The sequence below is a fragment of the Stegodyphus dumicola genome, chromosome X1 (assembly GCF_044657685.1).
Source record: "Stegodyphus dumicola isolate Sdum_Otavi_A_Nest chromosome X1, ASM4465768v1".
NCBI lineage: Eukaryota > Metazoa > Arthropoda > Arachnida > Araneae > Eresidae > Stegodyphus > Stegodyphus dumicola.
Window position 1 is genome coordinate 67,876,700 of NC_140780.1, and position 12,269 is coordinate 67,888,968.

Below are 12,269 nucleotides of genomic sequence, written 5' to 3' on the forward strand. Positions count from 1 at the left end.
CTTTCGTGCGGAACGGTGCATCACTTCAAAACGGGCCTTGACATCTTGGATGTGTTCCTCAGGCGATGAAGGCGCATCCGTACGGCGATGAAACAGGCGGTCACAAGGCAGACGAAGGTCTCGACCGAAGAGCATATGAGATGGAGAATAGCTGGTAGTCTGGTGTTTCTTTTCGACCCTAGCATGATTTCGACTGTTTCTCGAGCTGGTTCTTTCGGACAAAGCGTTGGCATTTCCAGGTGAGGATCCCTTCTTAGGATGGATAGTCATGTCTTCAGATCCTGAAAGCAGTTTGTTGTTTTTCAAGTCTAAGGAAAAATTGTATTTCCTTAAAAAGTCCAATCCGAGTATGCATGGATCTGTAATATCCGCCACATATGTCGTGTGATGGTAGGCGGCACTTCCAAACGTGATGTTTACGTTTAACTTCCCAGTTATGTCGATCTTGTCACCAGACGCAGTCTGAAGGGTAACACAGGATGGCGTCCAAATAAGTTTATCTTTAAACTTTTCAGCTAAATCTTTCCTAATGATGGTAACATTAGCTCCTGTGTCAATGATCATATTGCAAGGAACTCCATCGATATTCCCATTGATGGACAGTCCGTTATTGTTGCCACTCACTATAGAGATCTTAAGCGCTTTAAAACAGGGTTTTTCATTATCTGGCAACCTCCGTTCCTTGATATGGTCATTAATTTGTTTCCTGCGTCGTTGCTCAGAAATTGTCTCAATTTTCGTACCCTGGGGTGTTCTGCAATTCTTTCGTACGTGGCCTTCAGCTCCACAGTTCCAGCACTTTGGTTTCTTGTCAGTCCTTTTCCTTCCCGTGGCATTTAATTGTCTGTTTAAATCGTATGCCTTATTTTCCGTGCTCTGGGGAGTTCTGCAGTTCCTTCGTAGGTGGCCTTCAACACCGCAATTCCAGCACTTTAGGGTCGGTTTTGTTTCACCACTATTCCGTCTTAAAGCATTCACTGGTCTTGTCAACTCATCCATTTTATTATCCGTGCCCTGGGGTGTTCTGCAATGCCGTCGTAGGTGACCTTCAGAACCACATCTCCAACATCTTACAGCCACTTTGTTCCCACTGCTACTCCGTATCAAAGCATCGACTTGTCTGGATAAATCATCTAAACGAGCCATCAATTGGTCCCCTGGGTCGTGGACTTGAGCAGCTCTGACTGGATGGCGGTCTCGACGGGTGGCTTGCTGGGCTGCCTCAAATTTCATGGCATACACTAAAGCGCTTTTCAGATCTTTAACATCCGCCATTCGCAGTGCTTTCTGTATTTCAGGGTCCCGGATGCCATCGATGAAATATTGCAGGGACAGGATTTCCCTTGTTTCTGTCGGGCACTCCGAAAAGGCGTCATGTGACAGCCTTTCAACATCCGTGGCGAGCTCCTGAAGCGTTTCGGTGAGCTTCTGTTGACGAGATTTTAATTGGAGCCTGCTGTAGTCTTTTAAACATTTCTCGCCGAAGCGCAGCTCCAAAGCGCCGGATAGAGCTTCGAAATCTAGCCTTTGATTTTCGGGAAGCGTCTGCAGGATATCCGCTGCGTCTGCTCTCAGAGAAGCGGCGAGATGACAGGCCTTAGCTTGGGAATCCCATCCATTCGCATCCGCAACGATAGAAAATTGTGTCCTATACACCTGCCAGGAGGTCTTCCCATCATATGTAGATAGTTTCAGAACGGAACGAGCAGGCATCGATAAAAATTTGAAACCTTCAGAATTGTTTCCTACCGTCGCTATGCACTTCTTTAGGCTGTCAACTTCTTTGGCAACGGCAGCAGAAACCCTATCATCAATTTGTTGTTCGACGGCAGAAACTCTCTCTTCTATATGTTCTTTTACAGAAGAAATTCTTTCTTCTACTTGTTCTTTTACCGAAGAAACTCTTTCTTCTATTTGTCCAACTTTAGTTTCAACCGCGTCTATTCTGCCTTCCATAGCCTCAAATTTATTTTCTATTACGCAGGTAATTTCTCTTTTCATTTCGTCCTGACCTGCTTTCATCTCATTTTTAAGAGATTTCATCTCTTCCTTAACGGATTCCTGGCCCAATTTCATTTCTCCTTTAACGGATTCCTGGCCCAACTTCATTTGTTCCTGTGCCGCTTTCATTTCTTCCTTGAGGGATTCCTGGCCCAATTTCATTTCTTCTTTAAATGAGGCAAAGGCTGATATTAAATGCCTTAATTGCTCTTCCATCGCTCTTGTTATTGGCATTCAAATCCCACCGCTGCCACCAAAAATTGTTGTGTACGTACGGATTCGTTATGAAATGAATGCACAAGTCCGATGAAAAATGAACAAAAATTTATTATTATCACAACAGAAATGCTTAAATTTTCTCAAATTATCATGCAGTATCACAATATCTCACAGTAGTTATCTTTTAACTACTTAAATGTACAATAGAACGTAATTCAAAACAGCTAAAGAACGCTAATCCGCGAATTCGCTATAATCAACAACGGCAGTTTTCTAAACAACAACAAACTAAGCAACTACTACAAACTGAGATGTTTTCCTCCTTTTATAAGATTTTAAAATCACGCGCTAGAATTTTCCAGTACTTTCTCGAAATCAAAAAGAGATATTTATTTATTTAATGCACGCGCTCTTGTATTTTCAATTTTCCAGCTTAGCTTTCTTTTAATATTCGTCACGCGCTGCACTGCGCGAGAAATAAAACCATTTAATTTATAATTGAACTAACATTAGCTTTTTTTTTTAAATACCAAATTCGTAACAATATTTTAATGTGAAATTTAACATTGCATTTCTTCTGAGAGTTTTTTTTTTCTCCCTCTGGTACATGCGATGTTATTGCTAAATTCATGCAGTCGTCCGGATGCTTGTTTGTTATTCTGTATCTGAACATTGATTTTAACAAGTTTGTTGTTGAAAATCCTCTTTCTTGTTGTTGAAAATCCTCTTTCACATTTTTAAGTAGATCGAAAGCAGAAATTTATCTTTTTAAAAGTTTAACAGTTCATGATTTTTCTGATCTAGGACTATTCAAATGGCTTTTTGTGATATTCTTCATCTTAATTAGAATGAAAACCAGTTATTTCTATTTCTAGATCAGTAGAATTGTTAACATATTTGCGATCTTTTACCATTTTTCTTAAATACTAGTTTTATGTAATGGGTTTGAAGTGAACGTAGTAGTTGGCCTAATTTTAAATACACTCAAAACATCTAATTTAGAAACTAATTTAAGCTCGATGAGATTTTCCAAATGTTTGTTTCAGTTTTCTTATATTTCACGCTTTAGTTCTCCAGATTTTCAAAGTGGCCAAATGTATATTGCATTATGGTAAAAATGTATATTCCTTATATTTGTGTAATATTTTTACAAAATTAATTCTGATTTAAAATTAATTTAAAATACCCTTAAATTCAAAAACTTTAGTTTAGTTCTTTCCCCCGTCAAGTTTAAGATTTTAGTTATTATGTCTGTAAGAATGACTAAATCATAGAACCAATAATGGACAATAATTTCTTCATAAGTTTCGTTTCTAGATTTTTAAAATTCTTCTATGAAACTTTTGTAACAGAAGTTGGGATGGAACCCAGGCAGCCAGACAGAATGTCCCTTCCCTGAGTGAAAATTTCTATCTTCACTGCAAGTGACGTTATAATATTTCAGAATAAACCCTCGTAACACTAATAAATGTATGTAGATTTTTTTTTAATGTTTATATAATGCGTGTTTGTTTCTTACAACATTTTGAGCTATTATATTACTAATTCTGTATGTGAGCTAAGACAGTTTAATATAGAACATCTGCTTCAAGACTAAAAGTAAAGTATTTGAATTGTGTTTTACCTTTCGTGTGTTTTGAGAGGTATGTTCTAATCTACAATTTATGGAATTCTCGGTATTCGACATCTCACATAGCTGACAAAATTTCATTCCTATGTTTAGGTTTTATAGTACAATAAGTTGAGCATCCCTCCATTAGTATATGACTTTGATTCCTTCGAAAGAAAAAAAGACTATCTTAGTTTTGTTGAATTTTTGGTCAAAATTTTAGTATATAGGTAATTGCAATAGCTCATTCACGAAATTTTTTTAAAATTTTTTGCAACATTTAAAAATGGTATATCATTCAATGGGATTTGATGTGTTTTGGCTTGCTGTATTAAAGCTGGGCTCGAACCCGGGCAGCTGGACAATATGTTCTTTAACTGAGTGAAATATTGCTATAATTTCATTAAAGTCACGTGGTAATATTACAGGATAATTTCTTGTACATTGGACTAAGCTGTCCTCTCTCATGGATGAGTGTACCTAAGTAAAGAACTTAAAATTAGAAAGGGTTCTTGCGTTAAAATTCTGAATGAAATATTTATTTTATGGTTTATGACTTTTCTTTCCAAGATGTTTTTCGAAATCTGTTTTTAGAATGGTGTTTTTGAGCCCTTTCTTAAAAAAAAAAAAAAAAAAAAAAAAAATGCTATAAAAGTATATATGTATAGCTCTTTTAATGTCAATATATTGCGAGTTTGATTCTTACTCTTTTTTGATCTGTTATGTCACTAATTCTGTGTGTGAATTAAGATAGTTTTATATATAACACCTGCTTCAAAGCTAACAGTAAAGTTTATTTTGTTTATTTGTCATTTAAAATTACCTGCTTATTGACTTTCGGTGCCATTTTTGTACCTGCGCTAAAATTATTTACTTTTCTCAAAGATCATTTTCCCTTTTATTCTGTGTATCTGTAATAACTGTATAATTTTTTTTTCTTTCATTGTTCATGTTGTACCCATACATTAAAAACCTCTTTCGCTTACTGTACTTCTGTCGTATAAGGAAAATCATTTGCTTTTCTATCGACTGCAATCATGATTTTAGTAACAATGTAGCACATTGCTGGAATTTAAAACAAAGAAGGCTACTTTCGAAGTTTTATATATTAAGAAACAATATTAGATATTTCTCTTTGAGTATAGATATTCTTTAATTTCAAAGTAGTTAAAATCTAATGATTCCTTCCCCCATCCTTGGCCTCTTCTAGTATAATTTGTCATCATTTTTGTGCACTCTTGGATTGCAGAACATATCATGAAAGAAAAAGAATGGAGAAATAGTGCAGAGCAAAAAGACATCTGTGGCTGGTAATTCTTGTTTTATATTAACTTTATTTTCACTAGAAATGCTTGAATGTTATAATTTGTAGGTCCCTTTTCACATGTTGCTTTATATTGGAGTTTTACTACTTATTTATTTTACGTGAACGCTTCACATTATGTTTTAACGTTTAGGGTAGCGTCTATGCATTAATTTCTTAGGTTTTGAATTCCATATTGAAGTGTCTGAATAGGTTCTTTCTTTATATTGTATTGTAATATTCGAAGTGAGGTTGAACTGTGAATCACACTATAATTATCAGAAGTCTGAAATTTGTTAGAGTTCTGTTGCTTCTTAGTGGTTTCAAAATTACTGCTGTAGTGTAATTTTTTCCCAAGTGGCCTCCTTTCGCATTACGAGGAGGAGGGTAAGCATTTTCCTCTCTGTCTGGCCTAATATTTTCCTTGTCCAACGGGGTCTTCTCTTCCCAACAGGTCAGTGTAATTACTCTGCCTGTGTATAAACCAATTTTGTTTCAGTTTTTTCCGAATTTAGAGTCTGTCTATCAAGTGCTGTTTCTCTTAAAACCATTGAAAGTTAAATGTTGAACAAAAAAGAAATGTAAATAAAAATTTAATGAGTATTCGTAATGAAAGTTAGTGGGGCCAAATTGTCTTCTGTTAAGGCTGCTCAAAATGTGCTTTTTATTAGTTGTTTTAAGCATACTTTATTTAATTTTCCCCTTAATCTGAACTATTTTGGCATATTGGGAGGTTTTATGAACCTATTTGCGAAGATCTATTTAAAATTGATTTCACAAATAAAAATTTGTTTTGAAATCAAATCAGAGATGTTTTATTATTATCGAAGTAAAATTCTGCAGAATAACTTTCCACTTTGTTTTGCAAAGCACTCTGAAAGTTTCTTTCTATTTCTTTCCGTTCTCTTGGCAAATGCATGACAGAAATATTTTTTGAGAGAGCTGATGTCTTTTGCTTATAAGAATGATTGATGCAACTGTATGCGTGCCGCTGTAAAGAGCACATGTTTTTTCTTTAATTGGGTAATTCTTCGCTAGAAGATCAGACATTGCTTTTTGTGTTATTTAACAATTTCTTCATCTTTTCTTCAGTTAAAAGCTCTTCTTCATAATGAGCGCTTTTATTATCAAGGGGTTTTATAAGACCCCAATTCTTCTTTTGTAATTTTCTGATTCATTGTTTGACTTCTCTGTCTTCCATATGTGAAAATTCTTCGGCATCGATTGCTTTTGAAATTTGTAAGATTTTCGGACTTCATTTTCAGTCGATGGAAATTGTTTAAAGTAGCAGATAAATTCTCTCTGGTGTTGATGGATGAATGTTGCACCACGTATGAATGAAATTCTAGCAGTGGACAAATAAAATGGGATCCTTTAAGGTACTGCTATACGCGAAATGACGCTTTACAATTCTCCGCTCAGCAAGTACCTGCCGTATTAAAAATGATAGACTACGAAATATGATTTGAAGAATGGTATGAGTTATTTGGAATGCAGATTGGGAGTTTAGTCGTGATAGGTAAACAGTGTATACAGATGACCGGAAATAATAAAAATTTAGATGGGTGTAGTATTTTACTCCTGGACCATGGATTAGTCATAAACAGTACTTGTGTAAAAACAGATTAAATTATATGAATTCCCTGTTTAAGAAAGGAATTTCTCTATGCAATATGCAGTCTGTATCATAGCTGGAATAGCGAGGTTTTGTGTCTTCAGGGAAACAAAATCTGTTATTCTGTAATTTTTCCTGAAAATGTGTGTTTAAATTTTGTTTCCTAGGTAACCTATTTTTAACTCTTTCTATATGAAAATGAAACCAAATACAGACAAAGAAATAAAATTGCATTCCTTCCCTTGGTGCAGTTATTAACAACTTTAACTTAATGGGAGCCAATTTTAAGTTTATAAAATTTTGGCTAGCTGCAATTCTATATTGTGCTTTTAATATTTCAGTTATAAGTGCATTACACAAAGTATAAAAATGTGTGGTATAATATCTTAAAGAAAAGGTATACTCTTTGTATTATTTACAAAAAAAATTCAGCAAGATGAAAATTAAATACAGGGAAATCATATTTTAATGTGAAATTTAACATTGCATTTCTTCTGAGAGTTTTTTTTTCTCCCTCTGGTACATGCGATGTTATTGCTAAATCCATGCAGTCGTCCGGATGTTTGTTTGTTATTCTGTATCTGAACATTGATTTTAACAAGTTTGTTGTTGAAAATCCTCTTTGACATTTTTAAGTAGATCGAAAGCAGGAATTTATCTTTTTTGAAGTTTAACAGTTCATGATTTTTCTGATCTAGGACTATTCAAATGGCTTTTTGTGATATTCTTCATCTTAATTAGGATGAAAACCAGTTATTTCTATTTCTAGATCAGTAGAATTGTTAACATATTTGCAATCTTTTACCATTTTTCTTAAATACTAGTTTTATGTAATGGGTTTGAAGTGAACGTAGTAGTTGGCCTAATTTTAAATACACTCAAAACATCTAATTTAGAAACTAATTTAAGCTCGATGAGATTTTCCAAATGTTTGTTTCAGTTTTCTTATATTTCACGCTTTAGTTCTCCAGATTTTCAAAGTGGCCAAATGTATATTGCATTATGGTAAAAATGTATATTCCTTATATTTGTGTAATATTTTTACAAAATTAATTCTGATTTAAAATTAATTTAAAATACCCTTAAATTCAAAAACTTTAGTTTAGTTCTTTCCCCCGTCAAGTTTAAGATTTTAGTTATTATGTCTGTAAGAATGACTAAATCATAGAACCAATAATGGACAATAATTTCTTCATAAGATTCGTTTCTAGATTTTTAAAATTCTTCTATGAAACTTTTGTAACAGAAGTTGGGATGGAACCCAGGCAGCCAGACAGAATGTCCCTTCCCTGAGTGAAAATTTCTATCATTTCACTGAAAGTGACGTTATAATATTTCAGAATAAACCCTCGTAACACTAATAAATGTATGTAGATTTTTTTTTAATGTTTATATAATGCGTGTTTGGTTCTTACAACATTTTGAGCTATTATATTACTAATTCTGTATGTGAGCTAAGACAGTTTAATATAGAACATCTGCTTCAAGACTAAAAGTAAAGTATTTGAATTGTGTTTTACCTTTCGTGTGTTTTGAGAGGTATGTTCTAATCTACAATTTATGGAATTTCTCGGTATTGGACATCTCACATAGCTGACAAAATTTCATTCCTATGTTTAGGTTTTATAGTACAATAAGTTGAGCATCCCTCCATTAGTATATGACTTTGATTCCTTCAAAAGAAAAAAAGACTATCTTAGTTTTGTTGAATTTTTGGTCAAAATTTTAGTATATGGGTAATTGCAATAGCTCATTCACGAAATTTTATTTAAATTTTTTGCAACATTTAAAAATGGTATATCATTCAATGGCATTTGATGTGTTTTGGCTCGCTGTATTAAAGCTGGGCTCGAACCCGGGCAGCTGGACAATATGTTCATTCCCTGAGTGAAATATTGCTATAATTTCATTAAAGTCACGTGGTAATATTACAGGATAATTTCTTGTACATTGGACGAAGCTGTCCTCTCTCATGGATGAGTGTACCTAAGTAAAGAACTTAAAATTAGAAAGGGTTCTTGCGTTAAAATTCTGAATGAAATATTTATTTTATGGTTTATGACTTTTCTTTCCAAGATGTTTTTCGAAATCTGTTTTTAGAATGGGGTTTTTGAGCCCTTCCTTAAAAAAAAAAAAAAAAAAAAAAAAAAAAAAAAAATGCTATGAAAGTATATATATATAGCTCTTTTAATGTCAATATATTGCGAGTTTGATTCTTACTCTTTTTTGATCTGTTATGTCACTAATTCTGTGTGTGAATTAAGATAGTTTTATATATAACACCTGCTTCAAAGCTAACAGTAAAGTTTATTTTGTTTATTTGTCATTTAAAATTACCTGCTTATTGACTTTCGGTGCCATTTTTGTACCTGCGCTAAAATTATTTACTTTTCTCAAAGATCATTTTCCCTTTTATTCTATGTATCTGTAATAACTGTATAATTTTTTTTTCTTTCATTGTTCATGTTGTACCCATACATTAAAAACCTCTTTCGCTTACTGTACTTCTGTCGTATAAGGAAAATCATTTGCTTTTCTATCGACTGCAATCATGATTTTAGTAACAATGTAGCACATTGCTGGAATTTAAAACAAAGAAGGCTACTTTCGAAGTTTTATATATTAAGAAACAATATTAGATATTTCTCTTTGAGTATAGATATTCTTTAATTTCAAAGTAGTTAAAATCTAATGATTCCTTCCCCCATCCTTGGCCTCTTCTAGTATAATTTGTCATCATTTTTGTGCACTCTTGGATTGCAGAACATATCATGAAAGAAAAAGAATGGAGAAATAGTGCAGAGCAAAAAGACATCTGTGGCTGGTAATTCTTGTTTTATATTAACTTTATTTTCACTAGAAATGCTTGAATGTTATAATTTGTAGGTCCCTTTTCACATGTTGCTTTATATTGGAGTTTTACTACTTATTTATTTTACGTGAACGCTTCACATTATGTTTTAACGTTTAGGGTAGCGTCTATGCATTAATTTCTTAGGTTTTGAATTCCATATTGAAGTGTCTGAATTGGTTCTTTCTTTATATTGTATTGTAATATTCGAAGTGAGGTTGAACTGTGAATCACACTATAATTATCCGAAGTCTGAAATTTGTTAGAGTTCTGTTGCTTCTTAGTGGTTTCAAAATTACTGCTGTAGTGTAATTTTTTCCCAAGTGGCCTCCTTTCGCATTACGAGGAGGAGGGTAAGCATTTTCCTCTCTGTCTGGTCTAATATTTTCCTTGTCCAACGGGGTCTTCTCTTCCCAACAGGTCAGTGTAATTACTCTGCCTGTGTATAAACCAATTTTGTTTCAGTTTTTTCCGAATTTAGAGTCTGTCTATCAAGTGCTGTTTCTCTTAAAACCATTGAAAGTTAAATGTTGAACAAAAAAGAAATGTAAATAAAAATTTAATGAGTATTCGTAATGAAAGTTAGTGGGGCCAAATTGTCTTCTGTTAAGGCTGCTAAAAATGTGCTTTTTATTAGTTGTTTTAAGCATACTTTATTTTATTTTCCCCTTAATCTGAACTATTTTGGCATATATGGAGGTTTTATGAACCTATTTGCGAAGATCTATTTAAAATTGATTTCACAAATAAAAATTTGTTTTGAAATCAAATCAGAGATGTTTTATTATTATCGAAGTAAAATTCTGCAGAATAACTTTCCACTTTGTTTTGCAAAGCACTCTGAAAGTTTCTTTCTATTTCTTTCCGTTCTCTTGGCAAATGCATGACAGAAATATTTTTTGAGAGAGCTGATGTCTTTTGCTTATAAGAATGATTGATGCAACTGTATGCGTGCCGCTGTAAAGAGCACATGTTTTTTCTTTAATTGGGTAATTCTTCGCTAGAAGATCAGACATTGCTTTTTGTGTTATTTAACAATTTCTTCATCTTTTCTTCAGTTAAAAGCTCTTCTTCATAATGAGCGCTTTTATTATCAAGGGGTTTTATAAGACCCCAATTCTTCTTTTGTAATTTTCTGATTCATTGTTTGACTTCTCTGTCTTCCATATGTGAAAATTCTTCGGCATCGATTGCTTTTGAAATTTGTAAGATTTTCGGACTTCATTTTCAGTCGATGGAAATTGTTTAAAGTAGCAGATAAATTCTCTCTGGTGTTGATGGATGAATGTTGCACCACGTATGAATGAAATTCTAGCAGTGGACAAATAAAATGGGATCCTTTAAGGTACTGCTATACGCGAAATGACGCTTTACAATTCTCCGCTCAGCAAGTACCTGCCGTATTAAAAATGATAGACTACGAAATATGATTTGAAGAATGGTATGAGTTATTTGGAATGCAGATTGGGAGTTTAGTCGTGATAGGTAAACAGTGTATACAGATGACCGGAAATAATAAAAATTTAGATGGGTGTAGTATTTTACTCCTGGACCATGGATTAGTCATAAACAGTACTTGTGTAAAAACAGATTAAAGTATATGAATTCCCTGTTTAAGAAAGGAATTTCTCTATGCAATATGCAGTCTGTATCATAGCTGGAATAGCGAGGTTTTGTGTCTTCAGGGAAACAAAATCTGTTATTCTGTAATTTTTCCTGAAAATGTGTGTTTAAATTTTGTTTCCTAGGTAACCTATTTTTAACTCTTTCTATATGAAAATGAAACCAAATACAGACAAAGAAATAAAATTGCATTCCTTCCCTTGGTGCAGTTATTAACAACTTTAACTTAATGGGAGCCAATTTTAAGTTTATAAAATTTTGGCTAGCTGCAATTCTATATTGTGCTTTTAATATTTCAGTTATAAGTGCATTACACAAAGTATAAAAATGTGTGGTATAATATCTTAAAGAGAAGGTATACTCTTTGTATTATTTACAAAAAAAATTCAGCAAGATGAAAATTAAATACAGGGAAATCATATTTTAATGTGAAATTTAACATTGCATTTCTTCTGAGAGTTTTTTTTTCTCCCTCTGGTACATGCGATGTTATTGCTAAATCCATGCAGTCGTCCGGATGTTTGTTTGTTATTCTGTATCTGAACATTGATTTTAACAAGTTTGTTGTTGAAAATCCTCTTTGACATTTTTAAGTAGATCGAAAGCAGGAATTTATCTTTTTTGAAGTTTAACAGTTCATGATTTTTCTGATCTAGGACTATTCAAATGGCTTTTTGTGATATTCTTCATCTTAATTAGGATGAAAACCAGTTATTTCTATTTCTAGATCAGTAGAATTGTTAACATATTTGCAATCTTTTACCATTTTTCTTAAATACTAGTTTTATGTAATGGGTTTGAAGTGAACGTAGTAGTTGGCCTAATTTTAAATACACTCAAAACATCTAATTTAGAAACTAATTTAAGCTCGATGAGATTTTCCAAATGTTTGTTTCAGTTTTCTTATATTTCACGCTTTAGTTCTCCAGATTTTCAAAGTGGCCAAATGTATATTGCATTATGGTAAAAATGTATATTCCTTATATTTGTGTAATATTTTTACAAAATTAATTCTGATTTAAAATTAATTTAAAATACCCTTAAATTC

General features: G+C 33.0%; 2 long non-coding RNA genes across 3 annotated transcripts in view; one reads left to right on the plus strand and one right to left on the minus strand.

Moving 5' to 3' along the window:
* LOC146993172 (uncharacterized) overlaps positions 1-12,269 on the minus strand; it is an 880,419-nt gene that overhangs the window by 465,939 nt on the left and 402,211 nt on the right. The window lies entirely within an intron of this gene.
* Positions 9,202-12,269, plus strand: part of LOC146993178 (uncharacterized) — an 880,479-nt gene continuing 877,411 nt past the window's right edge. Inside the window, exon 1 of the long non-coding RNA XR_015038639.1 lies at positions 9,202-9,571. This is a non-coding gene — a long non-coding RNA (uncharacterized LOC146993178). The remainder of the gene's footprint in view (positions 9,572-12,269) is intronic.